Genomic DNA, 17251 nt, shown 5'->3' with positions numbered 1-17251 from the left:
CGTGCCAGGGGCCCAAGGGCACACTCTCTCTAATGGGGACTGCTATCTTAGCGCCCCTCGGTAACAATATCATTATTTGCTTTTTCTGTGTGTGTTGTGTGCATCAGCATGTGCTGTAGTCACTAGCAGAGCAAAATATTAAAGAAGTTGTTCTTCTATTCTAGTGTATTCTCTCGGTGTGTTGTTCAACCTTACACACAGAAGGATCACTATAGTAGTTCATCACACTAGTGTCATCAGTGTGACTAACCATCAAAGTTTTAGAAATAAAGATTAATTGGCAACACCTTTTGTCCAGCACAGCAGCAGAAAAAAAAAATCCATTATGTTAGGCAAAATACATAGGAAGCCCACAGTTGTTGATAAGGGATTTGCTAGACAGATAACAGTGAGTCCCCCAATTAAGATAAAGAGAGATTTTTTCAAATCCCAAATGTCAGCAGGAGCAACAGGCATTTCAAGCCACAAGACCTTTGAAATTTGGGGAGGATAAGCCACTTTTCCATCAGTGTCTCAGCCAGATCCTGCTATCTCATAGAATAATGAAAGGGAAGGCACTAGTAGTACTAGTAGCATCAGAGAACAACCCCCAGTGCCTTTAGAAGTACAACTGGTGAAAACAAAACCTGCACCACAAACCCTTAGTGTAGCAGAGGCTATAAGATCAGTTTTGTCATCCTCTTCTTATTTAGAGCTTGATGAATCTCCCTTTAAAGGATTTCCTGAAGCAGAGATGGAAGAGGCATTAGTTGAAGGAGGAGGTTTAGTCAGTACTGTGCTAGCTTCCACTTCACTGATAGAGGAGAGAGAGGCAGGACATGTTAGTGAGGGAAAGCAGGGTTCTGTTGTTCATGTTGGGGTTTGGAAGTAAAATGCTGCAGTTCCCAACTATAACTAAGAAGCGACAGCCCACAATGGAGGAAATGGGGTGGTTTTTGGTGGCACTGTAATGAGAAAAGGGGCAAGCAAAATCCAAAGTGGTTGCAAGTACTATCAGTGAGTTGATCGCTTTAGATGATCAGCCCCTGCAGGTCATTGAGCATGTGGGTCTCAGCTTCTAGTGCCAAGCTATAATGTGCCATCCAGGGGTTCACTTTCAGCAGAAAGTTCATCCCCAATTCATACAAACATTGATGTAACTATGTGCAGACATTGCTGGTGAAGGCACAGGACAGCAGTGTCCATTTCACAAGTGACATATGGATATCCATGTTGCATCCGTCAGTCGCAGATGGCTGTGACCGCTCTACCTTAACTTTTTTTTCTCCCCTTTCTCTCCCTCTGGGTAAGATGGCTGTCTCCGGTGCCAAGTGCCATGGGCCTCAGCATTCTCAGACGAGCATGGACGTACCCTTCCGCCATGCTCACTCCCGTGGTCCCCTAGGGCGCGAGCGCGCACATCTCTGACGTTCAAATACACATCATGGCGGGAACCTCGGGGGCAGCCCCACCGCATGACGTCAGTACCTCCAGGTACATCAAGCCTCTGCTTCCGCTACACTAACGAGTTAGCAAAGTCTTCGCTTCATCACTCTGCCTGCTCTAAGCTGCCAGCTTAGACGCTATCTCTCACTAAGGGCCTCGCTCCAGCTGAAGCTCTGGCCAACCACTCCTCGGGGGTCCCTTGCTTCCTACTACCCTTTGGGGCCTCGCTACCTAGACAACCGCTCCTCGGGGTCTAGTCTCTCTTTTTTCTTACAGGATATTGGACTTCTGGGTACTCGCTCCTCGAGGGCCTATTCCTGCACCATGGACCTTCAGTCCCATCATTCTACACTCTGAAAGATGCCTTCTTTCCATGAGTACCTCTACGAACCGGCACTCCAACTCCACCTACCAGCCGCGGCATCACCTGCTCTGCAGATTCCTGCCTATCGTGAACATCTGGGTGAGACTACACTACTGAGGCTGTTGAGCGTATTGGCACCTTGTGGAACAGTGCATTACCTTCCTAATTTACCATCTCTACGGCAGTATAATAAAGACTTTATCCACTCTGTGTCTGCTAACTGCTCAGCCAATCACAGTGGTTCCCCATGCCCCCCCCCCTGTGGGCGGAGTCATCTCCACTGTGACCAAGGGTCCACAATGCCTCAAACACAACAATCCACAAGCGCCCCACACTCCTTCCTCTCTCTGATGGCACACTGGTGGGACATAGCCAAGGTAGGGTTAGACAGCAGCTTCACAGGGGCTAGAGCAACAGGACGCAGGTGGGCTTTGCTGCGCATTCACCTGGCAGAAGTTTCCCATATCTCTGCCAATATTTTAGCAGCGATTTGAGAAATGCTGGAGAGCTGTCAGCTGGATCAGAGAGCCACAAGTCTCAATGCAGGTTTCTTTATCACTGACAAATGGCTCTACTATGGTCAGGCAGTATCCGACAGTGGATATCAGGGTGTACGATGCTTTGCTGACACCCTGCATCTAGCAGTGAAGAAGTCCCTGGGGCTGGGGTCCAGGGAACATGAGCATGTGTACCTGCATGGCTTACTAGAGAAGTGTAGAAAAATAGCTGGATGCTTCCACCAAAGCGTGAAGGCGGGTGACCTCCTCTGTGAAAAGCAGGAGGAATTAGCGATGCCTCACAAGCGTCTCATTATAGATGTATGTATCCACTGGAATTCAACCTACATGAGGCTGCAATTCATACTACAAGGTCTGTAGGAGACCTGGTGTCAAGGTGAGGAAAGACTGCTTCAGAGGGCGTTTTATAGGCCTCTCAGTATGGAGTCATCAAAGGGTGTTCCCTGTACGTACCAGGATCAGTCCAGTAGATGGAGACAGACTAAAACTTGTGGGCGGAGCCATATAAGCCCCTGTGCCAGTCACAGCCCCTCCGTCTTACTCTGTCTCCAGTAGATGGTGCAGGTCCAGTCACAGCCCTTCCTGACCTGATTCTGGTGGTTTGTTAGGTCTGATTGTTCTGTGTTAAATTGGGTTTTCTTTTTAATTCTTTCCCGGTTGCCCTGCCTCCCAGGGGAGTTGAGAGGTCCTGAGGGGACTACCCTCCCCCGGTTGAGGCCGCTGCCAGGGTTGAGGACCCGGCTGAGCTAGTGGCAGCGTCAGGGGTGACACCAGGGAGCCTGGTTCACTCACCCCTGCAGGAAATAGGGCTTTTCAGAACCAGGGACAGCGCGTTTTTTTCTGTAAAAAAAAAAAAAAAAGTTTTACTTTTATTTCTCGCGGCTCTCCGTTGCCTGGCGTTGCCGCTCCGTTTTGGTCGGTGGGGGGGGTGTCGCCAGCAGGGGGGAGGTCGCCGAATTGCGCCGTTTTTAATTGTTTTTAAATTTTCAATTTTTCCTCTGTGGTAATTTTTTTCCTCAGCGCGCCTCATTTTCCCGCATTCGCCGGCATGCCTCGGGGTTCGCAGTGCAGGGCCTGTGGCTCGGCACGTGCGCGTTTGTCCCGGGACAGCCTTTGTTCGGCTTGTGTCCCGGGTGATGAGGGTTCCTCGGCAGCTCCTCGGGGGGCTAGTTCCCGGGTCGCGCGTTCGCCACCGCGAGCTGGGGGCGCCTCTGTTTCTCCTCAGGAGCTGTTCCTGCTTAGCGCGGGAGTGGCGGCCATTTTGGCTACAGGCCGGGAAATTTCGAGGGAAACAGTGGGGGCTTCGTCTTTGCCCCCAGCGCTTTCCCCGCAGCGTGACAAGGCGGGGGAAGTCCCCTCGGAAGGGATTCGTTCCTGGGGGGATTCCGGTTCTGATTCAGAAGATTCCGGAGAATTTTCTGAGGATTTTGCGCTATTGCTGCGCAAAGTTCTCAGGTATAAGCGCAGCAAGCGCGTACGGGGGGTTGTCTCGCGTACGGCTGTCCGCAAGCCCCCACCACGAAAAGGGAAGGCCAGGAAGAGTGCGGAGATCGCCCAGGGCTCTTCCCGGGGGAAGCGGCTTCCCCGGGGGCTGCCGCAGGAATCGGATTCCGAGGTTTCTCCCGGAACGGATACTGAGGACTCCGAAGAGCCCCTGATGGGGGCCGAGACGGCAGCACCGGATGGAACGGCACAGCCCAGTGCAGGGGAAAGGTGCACAGGCCTTAGACGGGGATGACCCCAAGGTGGTGCGGCTATTCCGCAGGGAGGAACTGTCACCTCTCATCCCAGCCATTCTCCAGGAGCTGGGGATTGAGGCTCCCCCGGTGGTTGTCCGCCAGGAGGCAAATATGGACCCCGTTCTGCTCGGCCTCACAGGGCCGGCGGTCGCTTTTCCTTTTCATTTCTCATCCACTGATATCCTCTTCAAAGAATGGGATACTCCGGAGCTGGGTTTGAAAGTCAGTAAGGCCATGGATAAGCTCTACCCTTTACCGGAAGAGGCGCTGGAGCTCCTCAGACTCCCGAAGGTGGATTCGGCGGTGTCCGCCGTCACGAAGAGGTCTACCATCCCGGTCATGGGAGCAACAGCCCTCCGGGATATTCAAGACCGAAAGTTGGAGGTTCAACTCAAAAAGATTTTTGAGGTTTCTGCCCTAGGAGTGCGAGCCGCCATTTGCACAAACTTTGCTATGCGTGCTAGTCTGCGCTGGGCCCAGGTACTACAGGCTAATGCGGGTCTCTCTTCGGAGGAGGCTTCCCAAGCAGACAGATTGGAAGCGGCTATTGCATATGGGGCTGATGCGCTCCATGATCTTTTACGCACTTCAGCTAGGTCCATGGTAGCAGCGGTGTCGGCACGCCGTCTCCTTTGGCTACGCAACTGGGCAGCGGATGGTTCGTCCAAGGCTCACCTCGGGGCATTACCCTTCAAAGGGAAATTGCTGTTCGGAAAAGAGTTAGATGACTTGATGATTTCACTAGGTGAGAACCGAGCGTTTAAGCTGCCAGAAGATAGGGCCCGGGCGCGCTCTTCATTTTCCAGCAGAGCTCGTTTCCGGGGACCTCGAAAGTCCAGGCCGCAAAGATCCACCGGGCCCTCTTATAGACCGTCCTCTTCTCGAAACACTCACTGGCAGCAGTCCTTTCGAGGCAAACGCTTTGGCAGGCAAGGAGGGGCCCCGTCGGGTACGGGGTCCAAGCCTTCGCAATGAAGTTCGACCGGCCCATCCCTCGTTGCGTCCTCAGCACATTGTGCCAAACGTGGGGGCGCGTCTATCCTTGTTCTTCGAGGAATGGGCCAGCATTACGGCGGATCAGTGGGTCCTCCACGTGATAAGACACGGCTACGAGTTAGATTTTGTTCGCATCCCAGCGGACAAGCTCCTGGTCTCACCCTGCAAAGATCCCAAGAAGAAGGCGGCGGTGCTAGACACCATTCGAAGACTAGAAAGCTTGGGGGCCATCTCTCCGGTTCCGACCGATCAGCACGGCAAGGGCCGTTATTCCATTTACTTCATAGTCCCCAAGAAAGACGGCACTTTCCGACCCATACTGGATCTGAAAGGAGTCAACAGATGCCTTCGGGTTCCTCACTTCAAGATGGAGACCGTTCGTTCGGTGATCGCGTTGGTGCGGCGAGGCGAATTCCTGGCGTTACTAGATCTCACGGAAGCATACCTTCATGTGGGCATCCAACCAGCGTTCCAGCGGTTCCTGCGTTTTTGCATTCTGGGAAGACACTTCCAGTTCCGGGCTCTGCCGTTCGGCCTGGCGACAGCTCCTCGGACATTCACGAAAGTGATGGTGGTGGTGGCGGTGCAGTTGCGTCGCGAAGGCCTCCTCGTTCATCCTTACCTCGACGATTGGCTGATTCGGGCGAAGTCAGAGAAGCTGTGTCGGCAGGTGGTAGCCAGGGTGCTACAATTCTTGCAGTCCCTGGGCTGGGTGGTCAACTACAACAAGAGTCATCTGGAGCCCACTCAGTCCTTGGAGTATCTTGGAGCCGTTTTCAATACAAAACGGGGCAGAGTGATTCTCTCTCAGGAACGGATATGCAAACTACAGTCTCAAGTATGACGTCTTTTGTCTCAGCACCGTCCACGAGTCTGCAATTACCTGACGGTTCTCGGATCCATGGCTTCCACGCTGGCGTTAGTCCCTTGGGCGTTTGCTCACCTGCGGCCGCTGCAGTATTCATTGCTTTCCCGCTGGAAACCGGTTTCAGAGGAATTTTACCTTCCTCTGCTTCTCGAGAGTCAGGCACGCTCCAGCCTGAGCTGGTGGCTGGATTTCAAACATCTCTCATGTGGAGTGTCTCTTCTTCTACCCAACTGGACGGTGGTGACCACGGATGCCAGTCTTTCCGGTTGGGGTGCAGTTTGCCAAGGGAAATCGGTTCAGGGTCTGTGGTCAGAAGATCAGACCCGGTGGTCTATCAACCGCCTGGAGTCCAGGGCGGTCTGTCTGGCCTTGCAAGCTTTTCTACTCCTCGTACGAGGAAAGGCGATCCGGGTATTGTCGGACAACGCTACCACCGTGGCTTACATCAATCGCCAGGGCGGGACGAAAAGCCCTCAAGTAGCAGAGGAAGCGCGTTCCTTGATGGCCTGGGCAGAGCGACATCTCAGCGATCTCGCTGCGTCTCACATAGCAGGAGTCGACAATGTCCAGGCGGACTTCCTCAGCCGACACCACCTGGATCCTGGAGAGTGGGAGCTGGTGGACGAAGCGTTTCTTCTCATTTGCAGGACTTGGGGAACGCCCCACATGGACCTAATGGCCACGTGGAACAACTCAAAGGCTCCGAGATTTTACAGTCGACGCCGAGAAAGGGGAGCAGAAGGGGTCGACGCGTTGGCTCTTCCCTGGCCAGCGGAGGTGCTACTGTATGTGTTCCCACCGTGGCCCATGATTGGCAAAATCCTGCGGCACATAGAATTGCATCCGTTCAACATGATCCTCGTGGCGCCGGAGTGGCCGCGCCGTCCGTGGTTTGCGGACCTGATCCAGTTGTCAGTGACGGCGCCCCTTCGTCTACAGGGGTTTCCGGGGCTCCTTCGTCAGGGCCCCGTCTGTTTAGAGGATGCGGATCACTTCTGTCTCGCGGCATGGCTTTTGAGAGGAATCGATTGAAGCGCAAAGGTTACTCTGATGCGGTAGTTGCCACGTTGCTGAGATCCAGGAAGCAGTCTACGTCTCTGGCTTATGTTAGAGTCTGGGTAGTTTTTGAAGATTGGTGCGTAGAGCGGGGTCTGGATCCCACTTCCGCTACTATTCCTGATATTTTGGCTTTTCTCCAGGCTGGGCTGGCCAAAGGTTTAGCGTGCAGTTCCCTTCGGGTCCAAGTCGCGGCGCTTGGTTGTTTGCGTGGTAAAATCCGGGGAGTCTCCCTGGCTCTCCACCCGGATATCTCACGTTTTCTTAGGGGAGCGAAGCACCTCCGTCCTCCTTTACGGCTTCCTTGTCCATCTTGGAACCTCAACTGGGTGCTCTCGGCCCTATGCTCAGCTCCGTTTGAGCCTCTGAAGCGTTCTACGTTCAAAGATCTCACGTTGAAGACTGTATTCCTGGTAGCGATTGCGTCGGCTCGTCGGGTTTTCGAGTTGCAGGCTCTGTCCTGTAGAGAGCCCTTCTTGCGCATTTCCGATTCAGGGGTTTCCTTGCGGACCGTTCCCTCTTTCCTGCCTAAGGTCGTATCGCCTTTTCATTTGAATCAATCGGTTGAACTTCCCACTTTCGCGGTTGGGGAATCTTCCGACCCGAAGTTGAGGGACTTGAGAAAACTAGATGTGCGGAGGTCTCTTCTTCGCTATCTAGAGGTCACAAATTATTTTCGATTGACGGATCATCTGTTTGTGTTGACGTCGGGTCCGAAGAAAGGTTCTGCGGCGTCCCGCACGACGATCGCCCGTTGGCTCAAGGAGGCCATTGGTTCCGTGTACATTCTGCGCGGTAAATCACCGCCGGTGGGTCTTCGAGCTCATTCGACGAGATCTCATGCTGCATCTTGGCCGGAATCTTCTCAGGTGTCGCCTCAAGAGATTTGCAGGGCGGCTACCTGGAAATCGTTGCATACCTTCATTAAACATTACCCGTTGGATGTTCAGGCTACTGATGCTGGGGGATTTGGAGAGAGGGAACTCCGAGCGGGACTCTCTGCTTCCCACCCTCGGTAACTTAGCTCTGGTACATCCCAGGTGTCCTGGACTGATCCTAGTACGTACAGGGAAAGGAAAATTAGTTTCTTACCTGATAATTTCGTTCCTGTAGTACCAAGGATCAGTCCAGGATCCCGCCCGCAGTGTTGCGCTATAGTAACAGAGAGTCCGCTCATTGTTGTTTTTTAATACGCTGACCCCTTGTTTTGTTCGCTCTCCCGGTTGGGGAGTCTGTTTTCCTGTAGGGGTGTTGGAGTTATTTTCGTTTACTTAGTAAGTTTCTATGGTTAGCTATGTTGGCTTTTGGATTTTTTTCTACTTTGACATTACGTATGACTGAGGGGCTGTGACTGGCACAGGGGCTTATATGGCTCCACCCACAAGTTTTAGTCTGTCTCCATCTACTGGTGCGGAGTAACAACCCAGGTGTCCTGGACTGATCCTTGGTACTACAGGAACGAAAATTATCAGGTAAGAAACTAATTTTCCTTTGCTGCCCTTTTCCTACTATGAGCCCTTTAAAAGAGGGGATGTTGGGCGCGCACACGCCTTAGGAAAGCCCCAGGGAGTGACAGCAGCATGCTTGTCGCGAGGAGCATCGGTGATATCCTGCTGCACTGAGGCACAGCGCCAAGGAGAGGAGCAGCTTGAAAGCATTTGAGCATGGCAGCTGGGGCCTGGCTAAGTGGGTAACTGCGGCAGTTCACGGGAGGAGCCCATGGACCACCAAATGCAACAGAAATGGAGAATGTCTATATTCTTCTGGATGGCTCCATGGTGAGACAGCATCTAGAGTTCTGTGTGCAATTGTGGTTGCCTTATCTAAAAAAATATATAGCTGAATTGGTGAAAGGTACAGAGAAGGATGTCCAAAATGATAAAGGAAATGGAATGGCTCTCTATGAGGAAACACTAAAGCAGAGCTTTCCAAACTGTGTGTCGGGACACGTTAGTGTGTCGCCTGCAGTGTGCAGGTATGTCGCGCAAGCCCGGTCAACTCTGATGCAAGTTTGGGCTTTTTTTTTCTAGAGATTCACTTTTTTTTTTCAGTTTATGGGTTGCTTATTATTGGGTGATTTTTGCTGTCAATTGCGTTTTTTTGAGGGGCTTGGTGGGTGGAACGAGCCCAGCCATCCTTGCATTGGCTGCTGCTGCCGATGAGGCCTGGCCATGAGGAGTACTGACTGCAAGCAGCAGTGTCTGGTGATCATGGAAGGGAGTGAAGCACTTAACTGGCAACAATCAAAAAGACGAGGTACATGAGTGTGGGGGCCAGACATGTGCTGGGGGGAGAGAGATGAGTGAGTGGGGGGCAAACGTGCTGGGGGGACAGACATGTGCTTGAGGGGAGAGATATGAGTGTGTGGGGGCCAGACATGTGCTGGGGGGAGGAGAGAGATGAGTGTGTGGGGGACAGACAATTTGTTTTATTATTGTTTCTCATAAATTATAACAATAACATGAATCTTGGAATATATATTTTTAATATAAATTTAAGGTTTTCATGAGATAGGTTGTGTCGTGAAACATTGTATTTATGTATATATTTAAGGAAACATACATAAATTGTCGAAATATGTTTCGTTCGTTTAACCTTTAACCTCTGGTTTACTAGTAGACTGAATTACCGTGTCGTGAAATTATGTTTGTCTAAAAAGTGTGTCACCAACATGAAAAGTTTGGAAAGCTCTGCACTAAAGAGTTTAGGGCTGTTCAGCTTGTAGAATAAACGGCTGGGGTGAGATATGAAAGTGATCTATAAAATCATGAGTGGAATAGAACAAGTAAATATGAATTGGTTATTTACTCTTTCAAATAATACCACAACTAGGGTACACTCCATAAAATTAGTAAGTAGCACATTTAAAACAAATCAGAAAAAATTCTTTAACACTTAATGCACCATTAAACTCTTCAATTCATTACCGGAGGATGTGGTAAAGGCAGCTAGTGTAGCTGGATTAAAAAAAGGTTTGGATAAGTTCTTTCTTGGAAATGTCATAGACTGTTATTAACCAGATAGATTTGGGAAAAGCCACTACTTTACTTATCCCTGGGTAATACCCTGTTTCCCCGAAAATAAGACAGTGTCTTATATTAATTTTTGCTACCAAAGATGCACTAGGCCTTATTTTCAGGGGATGTCTAATACTGGAGCTGCTGGCTGCCCCTGCGTCAGCCATGCCTCACCAGTGTGCTGTCAGAGAGAGGTAAGAGTGTGCAGCATTCATGGTAGTCAGCTTGGGCTGACTCTGCTGCTTTTGAACCTCTGCACACTGCTTGGAAGGGGTCCCCCGACTGGTACTGCCACCATCCCCAGATGTCAGTAATCTTGATGCCACTGTCGCCACATGGCTATTGGGGAGGCGCCGATTGCTGCTACTGACACTGAAGCCCATTCTGCTGCCTCCTCTGTGCAGGCCCCGTGGGCTGACACTTTCTCCATGCTGATCTCGTACATTGTGAGATCCTCATAGAGAAAGTGCTATTCTTGCACATTCCCAAAGATTACATGTGCCAATCACTAAAAAGTAATTTTTTTTTTTACCTTTGCTGGCTGATGTTAGTTTTCTAATCGGTTGGTCACAGGCTTTTTTTTTTCCACCTTCCCTTTCTTATTTTTTTGCCAATTCCTTTTATATTGTCCTTTTTTCTTCTGTATTTCTTTTCTCTCAGTCTTCTTCCCTCAAACACAGTCAGGTTCTCATTCTCACATGCATTTCTCTCTCTCTCACACACACACACAGGCTCTCACTGTCACATGCTGTCTCTCATACAATCATTCATACACACAGTCTCTCACTGGCACATGCTGTCTGATGCTCACACACACAGGCTCTCCCACATGCTGTCTTGCTCAAGCATAGGCTCTCACCGTCACACGCTGTCTCTCTCACACACACAGAGGCTCTCACATGCTGCCTCTGCAAACATTCAGATCCTCACTCCCACACACAATCTCTCAACTCATCTCATACACGCACGCACACACCCTCTACAGACCCTCAGCCTCTCTCTCACCTCTGGGCCTCCTCTTCGCAGGTCGCCGCAGGATGGGCTCTGCAGCGGCCCTGAACTTCTCAGGCCTCTTCCTCTTCCTCGGCCCTGCTACCGGGCCTCTTCCTCTTCTTGGGCCGCTGCGACTTGGGATTCGCAGCAGCCCGTGGCGGCTCCTCTTCTGCACGCGCTGATGCTCTTTCTCCTTCCTGCCCGTGCGGCTCCGGCAACGTTTACTTCCGGGGCCGCACAGGCAGGAAGGAGAAAGAGCATCAGCGCATTTGAACGCGATCTTTTTCTTCGGGCAAGGAGGCTCAGCAGCCGCAATAGCCTCCTTGCGCCCGGGCGCATCGGCTCCCCTCTGGATACCACTGCAGGCCTCCTCTTCGCGGGTCACCGCATCTGCAGCGGCCCTGAACTTCTCGGGCCTCTTCCTCTTCTTGGGCCGCTGCGACTTGGGATTCGCAGCAGCCCGCGGCGGCTCCTCTTCTGCACGCGTTGATGCTCTTTCTCCTTCCTGCCCATGCGGCTCCGGCAACGTTTACTTCCGGGGCCGCACAGGCAGGAAGGAGAAAGAGCATCAGTGCATTTGAACGCGATCTTTTTCTTCGGGCAAGGAGGCTCAGTGGCCGCATGAGCCTCCTTGTGCTCGGGGGCATTGGCTCCCCTCGGGATACCACTGCTTGCGTCTGCCCCTAATACTTTGGAAACTTTACTTAAAAATAAATAAATAAATAAAAAATGACGTCACAGGATTGACTGGCCCACCGGGGGAAGCCCGATCCCCCGATGGGTCAATCCGCCCCTGTTTACAAGGGATGTCTTACTTTCGGGGAGGTCTTATATTTAAGAATTTGGCAAAACCTCTACTAGGTCTTATTTTTGGGGGATTTCTTATTTTCGGGGAAACACGGTAGTAGCATGGGGTCTATTTACTGTTTGGGATCCTGCCTGGCACTTGTGACCTAGTTTGGCCACTGTTGGAAACAGGATACTGGGCTTGATGGACTCTCGGTCTGACCAATTATGGCAATTCTTATGTTCTTTAAGTAGGCATGTGTGGGGACATATGTGTGGGGTGTGTGTGTGTGGATGTCAGAATGAATGGGTTTGGGTGGAAGGATGTATGAGGGTAGATAGCAGGTTAGTGGTAGTGAATGGGGAGTTGGGCTAAGTGTGTGACTGTGTGTAAGGTGGGGGTGTAGGAGTGTTTGGGTTTGTGGGGATGATATAGATGTGGGAATGATGGATGTTGGTAAGTGTGTGATGTGGAGGAGGTGGCTTTGAAAACAACTTTTGATGCCATCCATTACTAACTGTTTCAGTTATTTTTCACTGTGTCTGTCTTACTCTGTATAAATATTAGGGAGGAAGGCTTTTGGAATGGACTACTAGTCAATATTCTGCACTTTAACAGCTTCTGATAGTTTCCTATAGAAAGCAATGGGGATTTATTTTTTTTAGGCTTAGTATTTTCAGAGACCCAATGCAATATTTCTGGTTTTCAAACTTATCTGAGATATTTACATTTTCTTCCTGCATGCCAAATTTAATTAATTTCTGGTTTGGTTTTTTTTTTGGATTGTTATTGTAGCCACAGACAGATAGACATTGATCTCTTTTACATAATTATTTCCAACATTCCATACATTGGAAAACATAATCAAAGATAATAGCGATTTGGTAATTGAGTTTACCCCAAATTCATTCTGATCACCCTCTATTTGTTTGTAATTATGGGAATCCAGCTAATATTTCTGAGGGTACAATAAAATCTTCGGGTTTTTAAAATACAAGTTTTCTCCTGGCGTTTTCTAAGTCTCCCTGCCTTCAGATTCCTTGATGTTTGCCTTTATGGGGTCCCCCATACAATTGCTATTCAAAGTCTTTTAAGGGGCTTGAATCTATGACCTTTAATTGTGTGTTTAGAGATGCTGATTTTCTAGATAGACTGGTTTCTTTCACTTTGTCACTGATCGGTTTGGGCTTCTTTTCCTCTCTACGCAACCGGAGTAGCAAAACACAGTCCGTGGCAGGGTCTGAAATCATCTCTTCTTACTTCTATTTTGTGGATCCTGATGTGCTTAGCGCTCACCATTCCTATTTGGACATTTTCCACTGAGTGTACCGTTTGTCCCCTCCACTTCTATTTTGCTTAGATAATACTGATCATACACTTACATCAGTGACTAATAAAATGATAGAAACTCTAAACTGACCTCAACCAGTCAGTGGACACGAAGCAATGGCTTGCTATACTGTTTAACAGCTTTTATAAAGCAAACATACATACTAAATGTTTTTTATTTTTATTTTTTCTAAACTGTTTTCAATAAATGTATGAGGGAATCCCCAATCATAAAACAATGCATATTGCAGTTCTTAGATTAGTCTTAAACTCTTTGGCCCTTTCTCCTAGTTACTAGGTGTCAGAGAGAGCCTCTTGCTTATTATTCCACTAATATGTGAACTGCTGGGCGATGACATTATCCACCATTTCTTGCGGACTGGCATCCATTATCTTTCTTGGTGACAGCTATGATGATAGATACATTCTTTGGAATCTTCTGCGATATCTCTCTCCTAGAAAAATCCATTATGAAAACTGTTAGTTAGCATGAAACAATTGTTTAATTGCAACAAACCATTTTTTAACTTTACTATTATAATCTTTTGTTGTTTTTTTGAGAGAGAAACATATTTTCTTGGAGGCATGTGAGGTTAAGCATTTTCATGTCCTCTTATTCTCACTAGTGAATTGTTTTCTGTAATTCTGTTCATTTCCTGTAGTAACTACTGGATTTGTCCTCATTATTACAATTTTATTATCATTTTTTCATTCTCCCTCCTAATTTATTTTTTTATTTTTATTGCACTTAACTAGTTTCCAAGAATACATCTTGTAAGGCAAAGTATAGAAAGCAAGAAATAAAAAGAATAACAAAAAAGAAGTAAATTACACGTAAGTCCCCTAAATTTATGGGGTAGGAGCAGACACTATATCAAGAAATAATTCAGAAAAATTCTTGTATCTCAAGCCTGAAAGGTCATCCAAATTTAATAGAGGATTAACTAATTCACATAATCCAGGAGTAGCATATCTTAGTATAATACCCTCCATTAGTCTAGCACTAAGAAAGAATGCAAGCTGACTGGGCTTAAAAAACATATTTGACAATCTGCAATTTAATCAGACATTTAAAATATTTGATTTAAAACAAACAGCATAGCCCCAATCTGTAAGACCCTTAGTCTTAAAAGCAAAAATTGCTTCCTTCTTTTTTGAGTCATGCTTGCCACATCTGGGAAAATTCTAATTTTGCACTTAAACAATAATGCAATAACTTTCAAAGTGACACATGCACGCATTTGCCTGCACATGCACATGGACGTGCTGATTTTATAATGTGCGCATATTTCTGTGCACGTTATAAAATCAGCTACTAAAGCATACATGTGCTCACAATTTTATATTGATGCACGCATATGTGCGTGAATGCCATCTCAAGCACATATGTGTGGGGGATTTTAGTAGATGTGCAAGGCGATGCCAATACCCATTTCATCAGGCCTTTCCAAGTTTATCCAGTTGAAGTATAAAACTTCCATATTGCCTTAGCTAGCCTACCTTTATTTTCTTCTACCTGCCCCGACCTTTAAAACCCCGCTGACTTCCACAAACTATCAATTCTCAAACACCTCAAACCCTTACTAAACCAAACAGACTTCAGAACCATCCTTCAATCATTGATCTTCTCAAGCATAGACTACTGCAACTCCCTCATGATAGGTCTTCCAAAATCAACCTTACACCCTCTGCAAATACCGTATTTTTTGGACTATAAGGCGCACCGGATTATAAGGCGCATTACCAATAATCGCCTGCTACGGCGTCCAGGTTCATATATAAGGCGCACCGGATTATAAGGCGCACTTCCGATTTCTGGGAAAATCTTAGGTTTTTATGTGCACCTTATAGTCCGAAAAATACGGTATGTCTTTGCCCTCGCCGCAGGCAGGCTCCCACGCTTACCTTTCCCGCACTTAGCCCGTTACCCGCCACCGACCGCCGGGTTCGGGGGGGGGGGGGCCCTCGCGGGCAGGTCGGCACACGTTAGCTCTAGCATTAAGAACATACCGTATTTTTCGGACTATAAGGTGCACCGGATTATAAGGCGCATTACCAGGCTGGCTGGTTCTCTCATTCCCCCCCCCCCCAGCACACATGATAGCTGCAGCAGCCTCCTCCTCTAGTTTCTTTCAGTTACGGTAAAAAAAAACAAAACAGAAAAACAACTGTTCATTCCTCCACCGCCACAAATCCATCAAATCCTTCATCTTCAGTGTCTGAGTTAAACAGTTGGGCGATTTCTATATCAAGCATGCTCGGGTCCCCCTCATCATTATCCGAGTCGGTCTCGTTGCTGCTGCTTAGCTCTTCAGTGATGATTCCAGCCTTCATGAAAGCTCGGATGACACTGGAGACTGATACCTTCTTCCAGCCATCCACGATCCACTGGCACATAATGGCATAACTCGCCCGGCGTTGCCTCCCTGTGTTGGTGAATGTGTGGTCACCTTCTGTCATCCAACGCTCCCACGCTGCTCTCAATTTAACTTTAAATGACCTGTTGATGCCGATATCTAGCGGCTGGAGCTCTTTGGTTAATCCACCCGGAATTACGGCAAGCTCTGAATTAGTTTTCTTCACTTGGGCTTTGACATTATCGGTCAAATGGGCGCGCAAGGAGTCATAGACCAATAGGGATGGGGATTTGTGAAAAAAGCCGTCCGGTCTCTTGACGTAGACCTCCCTCAGCCACTCAATCATCTTCTCCTCGTCCATCCAGCCCTTTGGGTTAGCCTTGATGGTTGACACCAGCAGGAAACTTTTCCTTTGGCAAAGTCTTCCTCTTGAAAATGACCATGGGTGGTAGTTTCTGGCCATTAGCCTGACAGGCGAGAACTACAGTGAAAGATGACTTCTCGTTTCCTGTGGTACGTATAGATATCGTACTGGTCCCTGTTTTCTCAACAGTACGTTGTACGGGGATATCGAAAGTGAGGGGGACCTCATCCATGTTAGTGATGTGTTCTGGCTGGATATTCTTTTCTTTTATCTTGGTTAAGCAGTAGGTGCGGAAAATGGCCAGCTTCTCTTCATAATCCTTTGGCAGTTGCTGGCAGACAGTAATTCTGGTGCGGATGGAGAGATTACACCTTTGCATAAAACGAAAGCACCATGAAGGACCTCCTCGAAAGTCCTTGATCTCCATGTCGCGTGCTAACGTTGTGGCTTTGAGTCGAATAGAGACAGTGGAGACGCTTCTACCTGCGGTTCTCTGTTCGATAACCCACTGATCTATTTTGTCCTCCAACTGTGGCCATCTTGCTTTGTTTCCTCGGAAACTCAGTTTGGTCTTCTTTACTTGGCGTAGGGCATCTTCTTGTTTCCTCCACTTACGCACCATAGATTCATTAATGTTGACTTCTCTCGCAGCTGCTCTATTTCCATGCTCTACTGCATGAGTTATAGCTTTAAGCTTAAAATCTGCATCATAAGCATGTCTCTTAACAGGAGGCATTTTGGAGTAGAGTAGTGGGTATAAACATTTATTGAATGCACGCACATTAATGCTGGAGCACAGATACTGCACGGCTCAGAGCCTTTTTTTTTTAATCGGTTGCGCTCGGGTCAGGAGGAATCCGGGTAAACCCTTTAAAAAAGAGCCGGGTCTAAGTCACTGCCTGCACGGATCAGAGCCTTTTTTTTTTTTAATCGGTTGCGCTCGGGTCAGGAGGAATCCGGGTAAACCCTTTAAAAAAGAGCCGGGTCTAAGTCACTGCCTGCACGGATCAGAGCCTTTTTTTTTAATCGGTTGCGCTCGGGTCAGGAGGAATCCGGGTAAACCCTTTAAAAAAGAGCCGGGTCTAAGTCACTGCCTGCACGGCTCAGAGCCTTTTTTTTTTTAATCGGTTGCGCTCGGGTCAGGAGGAATCCGGGTAAACCGGTAGAGGAATAGCTTGTTATGCTTGGTGGTCCGTGAGCTATGTCCGCGGACTGCCGCACTCACCCGCTGGCAGGTCAGTTGCGCTCGGGTCAGGAGGAATCCGGGTAAACCGTTAGAGGAACAGCTGGTTATGATTGGTGGTCCGTGAGCTATGTCCGCGGACTGCCGCACTCACCCGCTGGCAGGTCGGTTGCGCTCGGGTCAGGAGGAATCCGGGTAAACCGGTAGAGGGACAGCTTGTTATGCTTGGTGGTCCGTGAGCTATGTCCGCGGACT

At 48.8% G+C, this 17251-nt stretch overlaps 1 protein-coding gene across 1 annotated transcript in view; it reads right to left on the bottom strand.

The window, feature by feature from the left end:
* Positions 1-13259: 13259 nt before the first annotated feature.
* The window catches only part of LOC115092770 (disintegrin and metalloproteinase domain-containing protein 9-like), a 211494-nt gene continuing 207502 nt past the window's right edge, over positions 13260-17251 (bottom strand). Inside the window, exon 8 of the mRNA XM_029604073.1 lies at positions 13260-13547. The gene's annotated coding sequence lies outside the window, so the exon portion shown is untranslated. The remainder of the gene's footprint in view (positions 13548-17251) is intronic.

This window comes from Rhinatrema bivittatum, chromosome 5 (assembly GCF_901001135.1).
Source record: "Rhinatrema bivittatum chromosome 5, aRhiBiv1.1, whole genome shotgun sequence".
Lineage (NCBI taxonomy): Eukaryota > Metazoa > Chordata > Amphibia > Gymnophiona > Rhinatrematidae > Rhinatrema > Rhinatrema bivittatum.
Note: the sequence above shows the minus strand (reverse complement) of the source record. Positions and strands in the feature narration are given on the sequence as shown.